The sequence below is a fragment of the Musca domestica genome, unplaced genomic scaffold, assembly GCF_030504385.1.
Source record: "Musca domestica strain aabys unplaced genomic scaffold, Musca_domestica.polishedcontigs.V.1.1 31, whole genome shotgun sequence".
NCBI lineage: Eukaryota > Metazoa > Arthropoda > Insecta > Diptera > Muscidae > Musca > Musca domestica.
In genome coordinates, this window is record NW_026712309.1 from 4574265 (window position 1) to 4592072 (window position 17808).

At 36.1% G+C, this 17808-nt stretch overlaps 1 protein-coding gene across 3 annotated transcripts in view; it reads left to right on the plus strand.

The window, feature by feature from the left end:
- Window positions 1-1083: 1083 nt before the first annotated feature.
- Window positions 1084-17808, plus strand: part of LOC101892773 (GATA zinc finger domain-containing protein 10) — a 56244-nt gene continuing 39519 nt past the window's right edge. For 2 of the 3 annotated variants that reach the window (XM_011298040.3, XM_011298042.3), the window contains exon 1: window positions 1086-1692. The gene's annotated coding sequence lies outside the window, so the exon portion shown is untranslated. Of the gene's footprint in view, window positions 1693-17808 lie in introns of all 3 variants that reach the window. The other variant, XM_005176942.4, reaches the window with a different exon arrangement.

A 17808-nucleotide genomic window follows, 5' to 3' on the forward strand; every position in this document is an offset into this window, starting at 1 on the left:
TTATAAATACAAATTTTGACAATGAGATGTTGTCAAATGAATATTTTTTGAAAAAAATTTAAACAAATGATTGCATGACTTGATCTCCTTGATTCTACCATTTATATAATAATGGTACAACGAAATAAAGGTAACCTCATTTTCTCAGTTTTTGTAATTTACCTTGTCAAATTTTAATGTATAAGAACAGTTCCCATCTCTGATTTTGTGTGTATACAATGGATTCATGAATATAGATTTTGACCATGAGATGTTGTCAAATGTATAAATTTGAAAAAAAATTGTAAACATATGTTTACGTGACTTTACTTTTTAGTTCTACCATGGATATAATATTGAATGGCATATGTATGTGTTGGAATTTCGACAGAAAACAGGAAACCCAAGAGGCAATATTTTAAAATTTTTGTATCGACAAAACATTTTTCGACAAGTGACTCTCCAACCGAATTAAAAATAAGAAAAATAAAAAAAAATATTTAAAATGTCAACATTTATACAAATACTTCAAAACATGTATGAATTGTTAAATGAAAGGAGGAAAAGCAATAATTTCTTCTATTTTTTGGTCTGTTCCAGAACTGCAAGAATGTAAAAGTTTTTACTACAATAACCGATTTTCCCTTTATGATATCGAAAAAAATTGCAATACTTGTAGATTCTTGCTGGTTTTGGAACAGAGCGTTTATTAATGCTAATTTCATGTACTTTCATACAAATTCCTATAAAAATCAACAAACAAAAATTTTGAAATAAGGAATTATGCATTGTAGAAGAATATATGTAGATGTATCAACGCTTGGGAACATTGAAATGTCAAAATTTTTAAAGTGTTTTATCAAAAATAAGAATTTTTATTCAGAGAACGAACAACGTGATTGAAAGTGCAATGAGAACATAGCATAAGTCGAATAATCGACTATGAAGTGTCGAGTACTCGGTTTTCACCCAAGTCCATAGTCGAGTTCGAGTTTCAGAACTCTGAGTACTAATAGTCGATTATTCGATTAATCGGAAGTCGAATTACCTATCTTATCAGCCGAAAGTCAATCTGGGGAAACCTAACGATTTGTGATCATTTTTTTTTTCAGTTCCAAAAAAATAATTAATTGTGTTGCGCTGTCAGAATGAGAAAAAAAATATTTCGGTGGAATGAAAAGTTATTATTTTCCTAAATACGTCAGTGAATGCATTTTTTAAGATTTTGTTTGGCAAATTAAACAAAAAATATAACGTGAATAACTTTTGTCGAACAACATTTCAAGAAAAAAACCAACTGAAAATATCGGGAAGGAAATACGAAAAGATACGGTAACAACGAAACGAGAAAAACAATAGAAAAATAGTTAAATTTATTTAGATTAATAGTCTCAACGAAAAACAAATTAGAGTAAAACAACAAACTAGTTTAGTTTTAGAAATATATTTGGCTTTTAAGATTGAAATAAGAATAAAATTACTTTCGTTGCAATCCCATACGCGTATTTCACAACGTATTCCGTGTGTTGTTGATATTGGGTTTTTGTGTGTGACACCAAGAAAAAGTGTGTAAATATTGAAAACATATTGAGACAAAGAAATTCCATAGCCAAAAGAATTTAAAGCAGCGCCAATTATTCTTACATCTCTACCACCCCGCCCGATCTTCTTCAAAAAGAACATTACAATCACCCACAGATTCATTTTCCCCCAGTAAGTACTCCACTATCTTTGCAGTTTTTTCTGTCATATTTTTTTTTTCTTTTTGGCTCAACTGATTCTATCTTTATTGGACTTTCTCTTTTGTTGTGAACTTTATCGGCAAGTGTGTTTGTGTTGCGTCGTATCTTGCGTCGCTTTTGATATGCTTTTGTTGTTGTAGTTGTTGTTGTTTCCACTTTATTTTTATCTCATTGAATTATTTTATTAAGTTGTTTTTGTTTTATCAAAGTCACCTGCTTTTCTATCAACGAATGTTGTCGTTGTTGCTGTTTTATGAACTTTTATTTAATGATGTGGTGTACGTTGTTTTCCATTCTCTCCCTCTCTCTCACTTATTTCTCTATCTTGTTGTTTGTAAAAGCCATTTTAATTTGTTATTAAATATGTGGGGGATGGGGGCATTTGTAATGTTTGTAATGACAGTAGTTGACCAATTTTGTGTTTTTTTTTGGTATTTTAATAAGTAACCTAGCCATTTGTGGCCAAAAATTGTGATATCTTTGTGCAAAAGAGATTTGAGTTAATAAGAAGAGCTGCAAGAAAAGTGATCTGTCATGTTGCTCGTTCTCATGCAATCAGCTGTTTGTAATTAAATTGCATCAGATTAAATTTGATTTTTTGCCGGAAAAAAGTATTCGTATTACGGCTAAAATTAAAGGGTTAATTAATAAATATCGTGACTCCTGTATCGAAATACGTATACGATGAGTGTAACGTGTGTGATAGGCCAATTTTGAGCAATAACTGTTACGATTATGTGTGTATCTATGGTGGATATGCTTCCAATTTGGAATGTCCGTTAAAAAAGACCATACCCCGGTGTTGCCGAGGGGGTCCACATCGTTTGAAATTGTATTTTTATAAAAAAGTACTTATAAATTTTGGAAATGGGTTTATAATGCATTCGTGGCTACTTAGATTCCTGACATTCTTAAAGAAAGAGGCATACAGGGTGAGATAAAAAAAACTGCAACAAAGTCAAACGCCATAAATTTTACATTATTTTTTTTTAATTTTATTGAATGAAAGCAAAAAATGTTGGAATTAGCATCAAATTTTTGAATAAGTTTAGATTTGTACGAATTGGTCAGCTTTGGCACGAATTATGGTCTTCAAACGGTTAATGAAACCGTCACACGCTGCCCGAATATTGCTCTGCGGTATTTTGTCCCATTCCCGGCGAAGCGCTTGCTTGAGGTGATCGAGACTTTGGTATTTTTTAGTACCAACCTTGCTTTCCAAAATACTCCAGACACAATAGTCCAACGCATTGGTCATTGTACGATGGAAATAAAGCCATTTGGCTCGTTCTGAGTGCGATAGTGATAAGTCCTGTTGGAATGTCGATGGTCTGCGGCCAAAATGTTTGCGTGCCCAGGGCTTTAATACAACCTCCAGAATATTTTCGCGATAATATTCGACATTTATTCTGATGCCACGGTCGATTAATACGAGCGGAGAGCGACCATGGGCTGTTTTGGAGGCCCACGCCATCACTATGGCCGGCGCTTGAGTTCTGGTGGCCAACCGAAGGTGCACATGTTTAACTGGCCTTTTTGGAAAGTAATCGCAATCATTTTGTTTGTTTAACTGCTGGACAACGAATGTTTTCTCATCGGAGAAAACCAAATTTGGCAGTACACTAACGATAGCCACTTGTGGTTTTCCAGCCAAAATATAAAAAAATCACACTATCCCAAAAATTATTTTGTACGCTTGTAAACAATATTATGAGTGGCTTAGAAATGACAGCAGTCGGAAATTGGTTGCAGTTTTTTTCATATCACCCTGTAGTTATGGTATTCATATTGTGGATTATTAGATTGAGTAAGTCTGTTGATGAAAATAGTTTTAATAATAATTGCACTGTTCTTGAAACTTCATCGTAGATACTTGCATTTTTTTTTCGATATCATAAAGTCAAAATGGGTCATCGCAGTAAACATTCTTATAGTTCTGGAACGGACCAAATGTTGTATTTATAGTTATGCAGAAAAATCCCATCACAATAGATTGAATCATCATATCGGGTCAAAGCTATGAGGATAAGTATTGGAAGCAACATGCGAAACATAAAATATGAGCAAATTTATACAAAAAATGTGCTTTATTTTAAAACCAGACCAACCTATAGTATCTCTTAGTTTGATGCAAGAAAATAGGCTTTCTGAAGTGAGCCCGAAGTAACGCCCTTGTGTCTTTGCGGCAAATTCTTAAAATGTCTTTCATTTAGAATTATCCTTCAGCATAGCATCTAATAGCATTGTACGCTATATCCAGTCATATAATTCGAGAACAAAACAGAACAAGCCTTGCTATAGAACAGTTGCTTTGAGAATGTCAAGAAACCTACTCTCCGGTCATGATTGCAACGTTGAATAATCAACTATATGTATGGACACCAGTCGTACGTGGAATTTCAATTCCCGTGGAGTGAAACTGGGGTTTCGCCAAGGTTGGGTAATTTCTCCGAGACTGATTTATTTCTATATTTCCTAAAATTCGCCGGAAAATATGCGAATTATCATTTCCTATCTCACCGATCTTGCCGCCCGCCCGCTAATCGGCACCATTTGGGGTGCGGACAAGAAGTCATTGTTGAGCTCTAATAACGTTATAGTTCGGTCTGTGATAAGCTGTGCGGCGAATTGCGATAGGGCCATCCTTCATGACACCAGGCTATTGTTCTTTCAACTTCAGGAATCATCCAAATCATTATATGCTGCATAGAACTCCCCCACCCAGCCACCTAATGATGATCTAACTCGATCCAGGAAGCTATCAAGTCAAGTGCCTTCCAATGGACGAACACGTACATGTATTGAAAAGAGTCAGATCGGGCACAGCAGTATGAGCTGCTACAACAACTGACTTCTAATTCAAGAAGTCCTAGCCCTTATAACGTTATAGTTCGCTCTGTGATAATCTGTGCAGTGAATTGCAATAATGCGATCCTTCCTGACACCAGGCTATTGTTCTTTAACGTCAGGAACCATCCAAACCATTATATGCCACATAGAACTCCCTAACCCAGTCATCTAATGATGATCCAACACGAACCAGGAAGCCATCAAGTCGAGTGCCTTCCAATCGAGAAAGCCTTTCTTGAAATACGTGAATTCATTAAGCTTTGTTTGATCCCAGGACATAGCAACATAGTGGGGATTGAAATGTCTGATGAATTGGTTCGAGGTGGTTCCCAGTAAAACCCCCTACTAACTATTTTGTCAGCCGATATAAAAAGACTCTCATCGAAGAAGCTGGTAGATGATGGTACCAGGTAACCGGTTGTAAGGTATCTAGGGCTATCTGTTCTTTTGATTAGTAGGTCCGATTTAAGAACCGTGGTGGGCATATTGACTGGTCACTGAATATATCTGACCTCTATCTGCGATAACGGTAGTTCCGAATACTGTATACTATGTGAGTACGAATTAGAGGTAGACACGATGGAACATCTACTATGCAGATGTCCCACGCTGCAAACAAGAGCCGTAGACTGTATGTGCCGTGCACCCACGGCAGAAACTCTCACGTTCTTCTCAGACGTAGATCCCATCATCATCCACAGGTTTGCTAAAATCATATCATGTCTAGGCAAGCCTTCTTATAACTAGATATCTCTATCATTTCTTTCTTTCCCATTTATATCTTGCCCATCAAAACTCTTCTTTCTTTCCAATTTAAATCGTTGTTTTCATAACTAATTCTCCTTAGGATAAACACAATGGACTTATGTTATCCGAGTGAAGCAGCAGCCGACACCAGTGTTGTTGCGCATCCTGAAATCTAACCTACACGATCTAGTAAGGGAGGTCTTACATTGTAAGGGCAGTCTCTAGATCAAGAAACTGCTGTCACAATCCTGGCACGTTCAACTTTTTTGTTGTAGCAAACCAAAAATTTCAGAATAGACTGATTTGACAATCCTTGGCTAAGTAGAGCTTTGGTTATAATGGATTGTAGATCCGACCGTCGTGGCAACGATCTGCGCAACTTTTGAATGTTGTGCTCTTAATGTATCTATACGTACTGCCTCCATATTATTATTATTTTTTTGCTATTTGGAATATCATGCAGTTTTAAAATTAGTTACAAATAAACTAGGACAATTACTAGTAAATTCCATTAAGTTATCGAATTAAAAAAAAAAAAACAATTAACCTTTGATGAAATCACGTAAAAATCATAAAAATTACTTCTCGACAAAGGTGGCATAGTTTTGAATTAATCTAAAATTGCTCGAAATAGCAACAATTTTTCTTGACATTTTTGAAGGAAGATTAATGGGTCTCCTACCCAAAATGGTTTTGAAATGCATTTATGGGTTGCGGCACTGGTCTACTGATTCAGGAAGGATTATGAGGTCATGTCCATTCATATTACACAAAAATATGCACATTGAACTCATTCCTGGAAATCGTCAATTGGGTGCCGCGATGTGAGGAAAATTGTTTTTCATTAGTATAAAGATTGTTTACAAATATGTTTGGATTTTCCCATGCCTGATTATTTACATTATTTGTAAATTGCGTGTTTATACTCTAGTCTCTTCAAATCGGAACATCAGTCTGCTGGTGTATGTAAGGTGAGTTAAGGGAATTTCCAAACTGTTTTCAGTAGTGGGAGGAGGGCTTATTTGTGTTTAAGTTGCGGAAGTGTTATGGCATACAAATTAGTACAGCTTTTTGTTGAATATAGATCTCCCAGGTATGGGAAGGGAACAACCATGTGGAACAAAGACCATTTGTGATAATATATTTTTTTCTGTTAATGGAATAGCAGACCTACCCATTTTTTTATTTTTGGATTATATTTATTATAAGAGTGAATAGAGGACATTTTTTCTTAATTAATTTCATTATATATCTATCGAAAATTAGTTCTATCTATAGATGATCCCTTTGGAATATTCTGTCTTCAAATTCACTACTTATGTTTGCATAGTGTCTAATAAATTTGTTATTTATATATAAAGGTCTATTAAATATTCCGTGAATATGAATATTAAATATTCTGTCTATAACAAGCCGCCACAAGATCTATTTCGTTTACAAACCATATGAAAGACTTTTCATGGAAAACTTATTCAAGGGTGAGATAAAAAAACTGCAACAAAGTCAAACGCCATAATTTTTAATTTTTTTTTTTAATTTTTGTTGAGTAAACCCAACAAATGTCGGAAATGGCATTAAATTATAGAATAAGTTTAGATTTGTTCGAGTTGGTACGAATTATGGCCATCAAACGGCCAATGAAACCGTCACACGCTGCCCAAATGTTGCTCTGCGGTATTTTGGCCCATTCTCGTCGAAGCGCTTGCTTCAGGTGATCGCCACTTTGGTATTTTTTAGTGCCAATTTTGGTGGCCATTGTGCGCTGGAAATGAAGCGAGGAACCTCATTTTGTTACCATTCTTGGGTGGTTTGTGCTGAGTGCGATAGTGGTGCGTCCTGTTGGAACAAGGTCTGCGGCCAAAATGTTTGCGTGCCCAAGACTTTAATACACCCCAGAATATTTTCGCGATAATATTCGGCATTTATTATGATGCTACGGTCGATTAATACGAGCGGAGAGCGACGATCAAGTCGCTCCTTTACTTTTCGAACCATTTCTGCTGATGTTGCTGTTTTCTTCCGTTCACTTCCTTGACGTCGGGCAACGCCACCAGTTTTTTCTTGTAAACAATATAATGAGCTGTCACTGGAATAATTTTATCAGCAGTCGGACGAGTAGCTTAGAAATGACAGAAGTCTGAAGTTGGCTGCAGTTTTTTCATCTCATCCTGTATAGGGAGTCTTCTGGGTATGATGAACCTTTCAAATGTCTTAAGTATCTACATGAACGGCAATTGCACACCAAATTCTATTCTCATCGGTTCTAAGCATCTGTTTCGTTCGACATTATCCAATTACTGAAAATATTCTCTATTCTAGAAGACATTGAAGGGGTATCTATAAATGTATCGTAAAGTTTATTATCTACGGAATATTTACTAAAAGGGACGTACCTAAAAATGTATTTTGATTTCGCTTTGATCCAACTACCAAATGGTCAAATTTTCTTTCAAAAAATATCAGCAAAGTAACTATTTCGAAGGAGTCCCGACACCAGGGTTCTCATTTGAGCGTGTGCCTGAAGAAGAGATATTTGCAGATCTAACACTCACCACAAAAGGAAGGACAGTTCTATCAGAAGCAAGTGCAAATGGATTTTTTTTAAATCACGCTCTAGAAGTTTGAATTGTAATAATTTTTGACTTCTCCGCTAGATTGCTCCAGCTGCCAACGTGTTTTTTTTCCTTTTCGATTTTGAAGAACTACTTCCCAACACCTGTTCTTAACACAAGCAATCGATTATTTCATATTTGATTACAAATCGCTTGATCCATTAGAAATTATACAGTTAGCCAGAGCGATTGTAAATGATTGATTAATGAAGTGGGCCATAATAAATACGAATTGAAATTTGAACTCTGGATATCTGAAATCGCATGTTCTGTCCTATTACTGAAATGCTAGTGCACCAGCAGACGCTCACTTCATCAACAACAGATGCATGCCATTTAACCTGCCAGCCACAAAATTATCCAACTTCATAAACAAAATTTCATTACGTTTATCATAAAGTGTAGTGTTTTTTTTTTTGTTTTGCATATTCACTTTACCTGTTGCTTATCTTGAAACATTATATTTGGCCTGATGGCGCAACGTAGAGGGGAATTACCTTCCGAATACCTCGCCAAAATAAAACGAGCACACTTCACATTCAATTTAACATGAATATATAATTGTTGCGATCATAAATTATAATTTGTTTTCGATGTGAGCCTGATAAGCGATAAGAGACCGCAACACGACACACGTTTAATGTGATGAGCTGATTTTTTTTGTTGTTTTATTGCAAAAATTCTAAGAAATTTCTTATCGCTTGAGACACTTAAGTTTTTTCCAAAAAAGAAAAATGTTTTTTTTTTTGCTAAAATGAAATGTCCAAAAAAGAAATAGTCTGAAATAATGATAAAGTAAATTGAAAACAGTAGAAAGAGTAACATAATCTCATTGGCAAAATGATTTTTTGTTTCGTTTCTTTGTTTACTTTTTTACTTCCTATTGTCACAGCGTTCGTTTGCTTAGGTGTTGTGGCTGTTGCTATTGAAAGCAATCAGAAGTGTTTAAAAACTATTTTTTAGTTTTTATTTTTGGAGTATTGATGGCAAATCTTGAGGGGAGGCCATTATATGGTCAATAGAGCATGCAGAGGCTTTAGAATAACACAGTGGTTCGAAATCACATAGATTTCTTTTTATACCCATACCCATCGAGGGTATGTTAGGTTTGTCTTTCCCCTAGAAATAAGCATGTTGATGAAATGTAAATGAAGTATGTAGGTTTGTAGAATTATTGGTATTGAAAATGGAAAATATAGGTTCTAGTCGTATTTTTCGAACGTAAATCTGTAGTTTGTGTTCTCAACGGGTTGAGAACTTTTTTGCAAATAACTCATTGCACCCTCCACCTTGAAAAGAGTGGTATATTAAATTTGTCATCCCATAAAGTATATACAGGGTGATATGAAAAACTGCAACCAACTTCAGACTGCTGTCATTTCCAAACCACTCGTCCGACAGCTGTTAAAACTATTCCAGTGACATCTCATTATATTGTTTACAAGCATACAAATTAATTTTGGTGAGAATTTTTCAGAAAAAAGTTCGAAACCCGCGTCGCATTGGCCGAAAATGGCTCGTGAGCCATTGAAATTCCAAAAAATGCAAGAACTTACACCGCCACAGAAAGAAAATAGACTCTAAAAAGCTAAAGAGTTGTTTCGCTTGGCCGAAAGTGGTGAACTGCCAAATTTGGTTTTCTCCGTTGAGAAAACACTCGTTGTCCAGCAGTTTATTCAAAATTTTGACCCGTTGTGTCGGAGGTACCAAAAAGTAGTGGACCCATATATCAGATCATCTTGAAACTTTAAGACAATCGGACCCCTATTTCAGATTTTATAAGAGTTGTAGTTATTCAAAATTTGGACTTTTACTGGGGAGGTGCTTGATGGTGTGAACCGATATTGTCCATTTTCGCATCTGATCTACTACTGATACGAATATTGGCATTTGCAAAGTTACAGCCTACATTATTCGACGTAGAGAAAAATTTGGCAATACAATGTGTATTATGTCTAGTATGGTTGGTATTTAAAACCAGATATATCGGTCCCCGTTTTGGTATAGCCGCCATATAACGTTACCTTCCGATATTCGGTATTTTGATGATTTTCGCCACATTTTCGCCTTCCAATATTCGGTACTTTTAAAATTTTCGCCAGATTTTTTTACGGATTTGTCTACAGATTTGTCCAAAAATTCGTATTAGTAGTTCGTAATGGGTTATAGCTCCGGTGGCAGAACATAGTATATATAGGTCCACGTTTTGGTATAGTCCCCGTATAATGGTACCTCCCGATATTCCGTATTTTGCACATTTTTGCCCCTTGTGGACTTTAAGTTTGACTTGAAAATGCTGTCGAATGTGACCTCAAGGATGCAGCGACCTGCACATGCGGCTGTCTTCACATCTCCGTATTCCATGTGGTAAATAACGTGGCCGTTTATTTGGTAATGGATACTTTCGCGTGGAATAAGGTGATAAACTTCGGAGGTAGATGTTCACCCTGACACATATGTGATCAATGACAGAACCCGACGACCCGACCCATAATCTTACAATCATCCGCATAAGTTACGTGGATGCGGAATTTCGGAAAGGTAGTGGTTAGACAGTTCCGGAGGTATCTCTTCTTCTTGGGGAACTCCCTGTTTCACTCTACGGGGCTTGGACTTCTTGTTCCGGAATTCCACGTACGAAAATATAGTTGACTATCCAAATATAGTTGACTATCCAACGTATCAAACTTGGCCGGTGGATAGTATTTTCAACGTCCTCGAACAGCGTGGCATGATTGACCGTATCAAAGGCCTTTGATTGATCAAGAACCACCACTACTGTTCTATGCCACGGCCTGTTCTGGTTGAGTCCTCGAATAATATGTGCGGATATGGCGTGCGGTGCTATTGTGGTGTACTGTGTTGTCCCATTTTCCAGGCTTCAGGAACTATGTGGCTTAGGAAAGGTTGAGGACTTTTGTGTTACTAGCTACCGATGTATCCTGCTTCTTCAACATTACCAGTGATATTCCGTCCAACGCTTTGGATGAATTGACGTTGTGTATGACATTCGCAACATCACCCATCGAAAATTGTGGTGATACCTTCTCGATGGGAAGAGAACTTATACGACATTGTACTCTTCACTAGGGGTGTCCGATAAATTTACGTTTAAAATGGCCAGTGCTCCTTTGACGTCGTTAAAAGTGACTGCTCATCATCATCCATCCTTTATCCCAGGGTTTGAGAGTGATTTAACCGTTACTCAAAGTTTACATATAACGCTTGTGCTCCTGTACCAACCTGTTGGCTACTACTGTCAGTTCACTGACTCTGTGATCAGTAGGGTTGGTACACCGGAGTTTACAACGCTCATTCGCTAGCCCCATTCCCTGTTGGAAAATTTGGTCTTATTTCAGATCTTCGAGCAGCAGGCCAGTGGATGGCTGCACCTGTCATGATATTTCGAAAAATCCTTTCTGCTAGCCGAAGATTAGAAGTATTGAACAATTCTCTGATGCATTGCTTAGTGAGCTCTCTGAATTTAGGACAATTAGCGTTATTATGGTCAACGAAAATCCGATATTAAGAGTATATGAAATAAGACGATCTGCTCTCGGAGTAGATGAATTGTTCCAGACCTCCTAAACATAATGGTCAACTCTGGCAAATTGTTACACTCTCTCCTAATTTCGGGGCCGTGAAATGACAGGGACCTTCCCTAGAATACATTTTCTCTTTCTTATTTGGAAACATAACTTCCATAGCTCCCTTTGTTTCCAAGTGCGTTTTTGAGACCTTTGCACACGTTTACATTTTTCGCTTGACAGCCCACTTCCAACATTATTGGCTATATCTCATTTTGACACCAAAGATAAGATGGCTCCACATTTCGGTGTTTGTTGTCTATCAAAAAAAGCTGCAACAACAAAAACTCATTATCCAACGCCTGAGTGTGGGGTGGGGAGAAGGGTCAAAACATTGCAGACAAACATTGGTGGGCCATATTTCGAATTATGACAATCTATTTTCGTATTCAATAAATTGAGCATTAAAATTTTATTTGATTTGTTTATGATTGCCGTTGGCAGGCGGGCGGACCATTGGAATGCACATATATTTCCGGAGGAAAGTTTCGCAGTAGATAACTGTGGAAGGTATGGAGAGGTTAGGACTTATCTATCTATTCATCCATTCTAGAAATATTGCGTTGATATATGTTGATGTTTGTGTCGTATTCTGTTTTTGTTTTATTTGTGGTATCATCAACGGCGTGTGTTTGGTTATTTATTTATTGAGTTTTTCTTTTTTTGTTTTTGTGAAATATATAACATTTTAATTACTTTATTAATAGAATGTTTTTTTCTATTCATTTATCTTCTATGCATACAACAGAGATTAAAAATTTTCTTTTTTCGCATTTTTTTTCTTGGACGACTATTAAAATGTGAGATCCTATTCTAGACCTCTTCATATCTATCTTTAAATGCCATTGTTGTTGTTATCGTTTTTGGCTTTAGAATTTGGTTTATCTTTTTGCAAGAAAACAAAAACAATAATATTATCAGCAGCAGCAACAACAACAGCAACAATGAAAAGAAAAACGTTCTATAAAAATATTATAATGACGTCAGTTCGGTATTTGACTGACGTCCGAAATTCCATAAAACGCCTCTTCAAGTCGGAGTGGCGCGCGAGAAAAACAAAAATACCAAAAAATAAAAAAAATGAAAAAATAAATATCCACCAAAATATAATGGTATTTTCTTTACTAAATTTTCTCGCTGTTGTTTTTGTTTGTATCATGTTTTTTTTTAATTTTTCTCAACATTTCATTTGTTGGATCTATTTCAAATAAAATATTCTCTTTTGAAAACACATCTCTTTTTTTAAGAGACATTGAGAGAAAGATCCTTACATATTCATTCATTCATTGCTATTATTGTCTGCAGGTTTCTCTCATTAAATGTTCTTTTCTCTCCATTTTAATTGTTTCTCTCAGCAAATTTTCTTTCTCCTCTCTTAATCGTTGTGCTATGAAAATATTGCGAAAATATATATATTTTTTTTGAAAAATCATCCGTTAAGTGAAAGTTGTTATTTATGTTGAGATCTATCTACGTATTTATACAAAGCATGCACAAACACGACGAACACACGTTTTCATGCATATGCCATAAATAATTTTAACGAGGTGCAATTGATTAATATTGCAGAGGGAGATTCCGTGAATGATTTTTGTACAAAGGAAATTTTATTTGGATTTCTGTGAACATAAGAAGTTAATAAAAGGATATTTTATGCACTGGAGATGTATGTTTGTATTTAGGATTATTCATTATCCTAATTTGCTCTCCCAGCACAAATTTGGAAGTGAGGAAAACTTGAGAGAAACAAGTACTTGGTAATGATGAAGTTTTTCACTTTGAAATTTTTTAGAAATTAACCCACTGTGCTTCACATTACCAAGTAATGAGAAACGGCGGCATAGAGCGTAAACGAATACAAATCGAAATGTTTTGGGTTATGATGGGTTGTTGACCAACAGCGGGAAAAAAACATAAAAGTGGAAGGGAGGATTCTTAACTGAAAACAGATATAGTAAAATACCGAAATTCGGTAGGTACTGTTATATGGGGGCTATGCGATATCGTGGATCGATACGGCTCATCTTGGAACTTGACCTGCCTGCATAAAAAAGACGGATCTGTGTCATTTTTCCTTTCTATCTTAATTCGTTTTGACTGTTGCGTAATTCAACAGACAGACGGACGGACAAGGCTAATTTAACGGTAATCAAGAATATATATACTTCGATTAATAGGTCTAAAATTATTATTTCGAGGGTATAAAACAATCAATCCTATCTCTGGACGCCTTCCACCACATTCAGTTAACAAAGCACCAAGTGCGAGATTTACCTTAAAAAATCCCTTAAGATAGGACTCGTACAGCGATTCAGAATTGTTTGTAACCACCAGGACGAAGCGGATGGGGAGCTTGGGAGGAGACAATATCCTGACTCTTGACATTGCTAACGACAGCGTTAAAAGACAGCAGCTAGAAATCCGCAAGATCGATACGGATATGGGACCGATAAGGCTGAGTCAGGACATTATCCCTGAAGACTTTGGAAAGAGCCCCCAGTCTAATGCGGACGAGGGCATAGATACCACGATAGTCCAGGCCTCAACCTCTAGTTAGGGGTTAATTCTACATGAATAGTCCTAGAGGCCCCAGTACCAATGCGTCTCCATTGATAAAATCGAACTCTTTCGACACTAAGAGCGCCAAGTTCACGGACATTCCTTGGAAACCTACTCGTATATAAGGTACTAGCATCTGCCGGCTACACCGTCAACAAAAAAATTCTCCTTAACATTTTAGTTCTTACCAGTTCACTTTAGTACTCGAAACGCAAAATTGGTTCAATTTTCCAAAAAAAACTAGTCCATCCATAGCCATCTCACAACACCAAAATTCCGAAAATATCGTACTAACTTTTCAGCTGCATCAGTTCAATAACACTTTATTCATATTCAAGTTGTTCCTTTCCTTTTTTTCTGCACCAAAAAGTCATCTGTAGACAATGATTCCACATCCAATTTTTCTGGCCAAGACTATGGCCACATCCACCTCCTCCTCTCAAAACTATATACAAACCGTGGTCTCCACATCGAATTTAAGAATTTCACCTCTATCCAAAGGCCCAATCTCAAATGTATAACTATACTTTTCGTACTGTCATGCTATGCGACTTCCCTACCAAATTTCAGAATTATATCTCTCTATCCGAACACCCACCTACACAATTTGTGGCATTTTGCACTTTTCGCACGTTCAGGGTACGATTTTTCAAAACCACCCCTTTCTCTCAACTACAGACACTAACAGTGATATCTCCATCAAGTTTCAGGATTTTACTACTATTCCTTCACCCAATAACATTGGAACATTTAGCTCTTTTCGTTCACGTATTTGCAAAATAAACTCCATATCTCAACCTCCAATACCAACTGTGAACTTAATATTAAATTTCTGGATTTCAGCTCTTTTATTTCACAATTACCAAATTTAATATAATTTTGTACAATTATAGTACGCATTTCCAAATCCACCTCCTCATTTCAACTACAGACACCAACAGTGACATCCATATCAAATTTCAGGATTTCAACTCTATTCCTTCGCCCAATACCCAACTTAGTACTATTTAGTTCTTTTTGTACAATTATAGTACACATTTCCAAAACTAATTCCAGATACCAACAGAGGCCTCAATATCACATTTCACCTTTAGTTTAGTACTTTAGTACTTTTCGTAAAAAAATATATGACGTATTTCCATACCACCGCCAAATCTCAAAACAGAAATGCCATCAGTAATCTAAATGTCACATGTCAGAATGTTAACTCCATCCTTTCTCACATTACCAAATATAGTACAATTTGGTACTTTTCGTACAATTATAGTACACACTTCCAAAACTACTTCCATATGTCCAGGCAAATACCAAATTTCATATTTCTAGCACTATCCGTTCACCCAATATCAAATTGTTCTGAATATAGTACTATTTAGTATTTTTTGGGCGCTTGTAGTACACATTCTCAAGACTAACCCTATATAACAAACCTACCACCAACAGGGCAATACAGAAATTTAAAATTACCAGCGTCTTCCGTTCATCTAAAACGGAATTGTACCAAATTTAGTACCATTTAGTACAGTTCTTACACTTAGCACATATTTCCAAAACCACCTTTTCACCTTTTTTGATTCTCATACCAAATTTTCTAGGCTTTACCACTATCCGTTCTTATAACTCCAAATGGTACCAAAATTAGCGCATTTTAGTACTTTTGGTACAGATATTGTTAGAATTTCGAACTTTGAGTTTGTCTATTCTACACAACATCAAAGACTCTCTTTTAAGTACTTTTCGTACTTTTCGTACTTTTTATTGCTAATTCCAAATTCTCCGTTATATATCTACTAACCGCACAGAAGATGATTCTAATGCCAAATTTTAGACTTTCAACTCAATCCCTTACCAAAATCCCAAATTAAGTACCTTTCGTACGCTTGCTGAACGCATTTCCAATCTCATCATCTCTCTATCTTAATTCTACCCACCAACAGAGATCCCAATACCCACATTTTACATTTCCAGATCGAGCAGTTCAACCAAAATCAAATTGTACCGAATTTAGTACCATTTGTTACACTTAGTACACACCTATTACACTACTCCCCAAACTTAAGTTTTATGCCAAATGTCAAGTTTTTAGCTGTATCCTTTGACAAAATACCAAAAGATATAAAATGTAGAACTTTTTAGTACACTTCTAGTCCGTATTTTGAAAAAAACAGCCTTTTTTCACCCCTACCCACCAACATGGATCCACGTGAAAAATTTCAAGATCCCTAGTTTCAGCCGTTTCGACTCGGCGTTGAAGCCTTTTATGTTTATTTTTTTGTGATCCGTGGAGAACTTACAGAAATTATTCTAATAAAGAAAGATTTTTGGAAGGTATTCTATCCTCAGATGCGATTTATATCCATTTATTCACAAACATCTTATGGGGGATCTTCTTTCTATAGAACACAACTCTTATCTTAAGAAGGACTTCCGAAGAGATTTCTATATCATATTTACAAACAATATTACATTTATTGAACTTCCTCTCCTGAAATTTTCATAACACCCTCGTATATTTTCATTGACATTTTTTATTCTTTTTGATGTTGTTGTTGTTCTTTTTTTTTTTCAAAATTTGCTATGAAATTTTCTAACAGCAAAATATTGTTTTCAAACAAAATTAAAAATAAAAGTGTTGTTTCCGGTCTAACACCAACACCAACAACAGCGCGGCAGCACTGTTGTCACCGTCTCCGTCACCATTCTCATCCCCTACCACCTCTATCTCCTCATATTTATGCACCATTGCCAAGATAGTTTTGCCATTTGGCAAAAATCGATTCGATACAGTTTTTAAAAATAATTTTCTAATAGCTTTTGGTCTTGGTCGTAATTTTAATATCAATTCACCCCTCTTCCGACACCCAATTGAGGGTGGGACGTGGTAACAAAGATCTGTGTAACCTTAATAATTTAAGGCCACCAAGGAGGCATTTGTAGCATCTGTAACAGCCGGCGGCCAGAGCAGAGAACCAAAAAGCTTTTACAATGGGCCAGGTGCAAATTTGTGGGGTTTTGCCAAAGCGTAATACAACAAAAGCGTTTTGTGGGAAAGGGAGGGAAGGAGAAGTGGGGATCGAAGTAGAAAAATATCACCTGTCTGTCTATCAATTTGTCTTTTTTTTGCAATTTCATTATAGGGATTATTATTGTTGTTGTATGGGTATGTTTGGTGGCTGAGTGTATGTGTATGTGTGTTCGTTTGCGATTTGACGTATTGAACGCCGTCTTGGCTGGGATGTGGGTGGTTGGTTGGTCGGGTTGTTTGCCGATGTTGTTGTTATTGTAGTTGCTGGTGGTTATACGCCGCCAAGCACCAATTTCTTTTCTGTTACAGTAGAGTGCAAAACTGCAAAGAATGTGGCATCGTCACTGATGCCTATCGCAATAAAAACATTTTAATTAATGATGATGACCATACATCAATTAGTGTGTCTGTGTATTTGTGTGCTTCTCAAGTAATTGGTAAAATCTATTCATGGGAAATTGTAATTTTAGACATTTGGTACAAAACATTAAACGGGACATATTATCCACGGTATGTACATTATCCTTGCTTGGTAAATTATACACATTAAGGAATATTTTATGAAAAGTTATTATCTCGAAGAACAATTGTCGAAAGAATAATAAAAGAAGATGCGTTTATCAACATTTTAAATTTTAACATCTCAAACTAACCTAAATAGAGAGGCAGGTGCCCCCATCCTTAACATTTTAGTAATTTTCCGATTA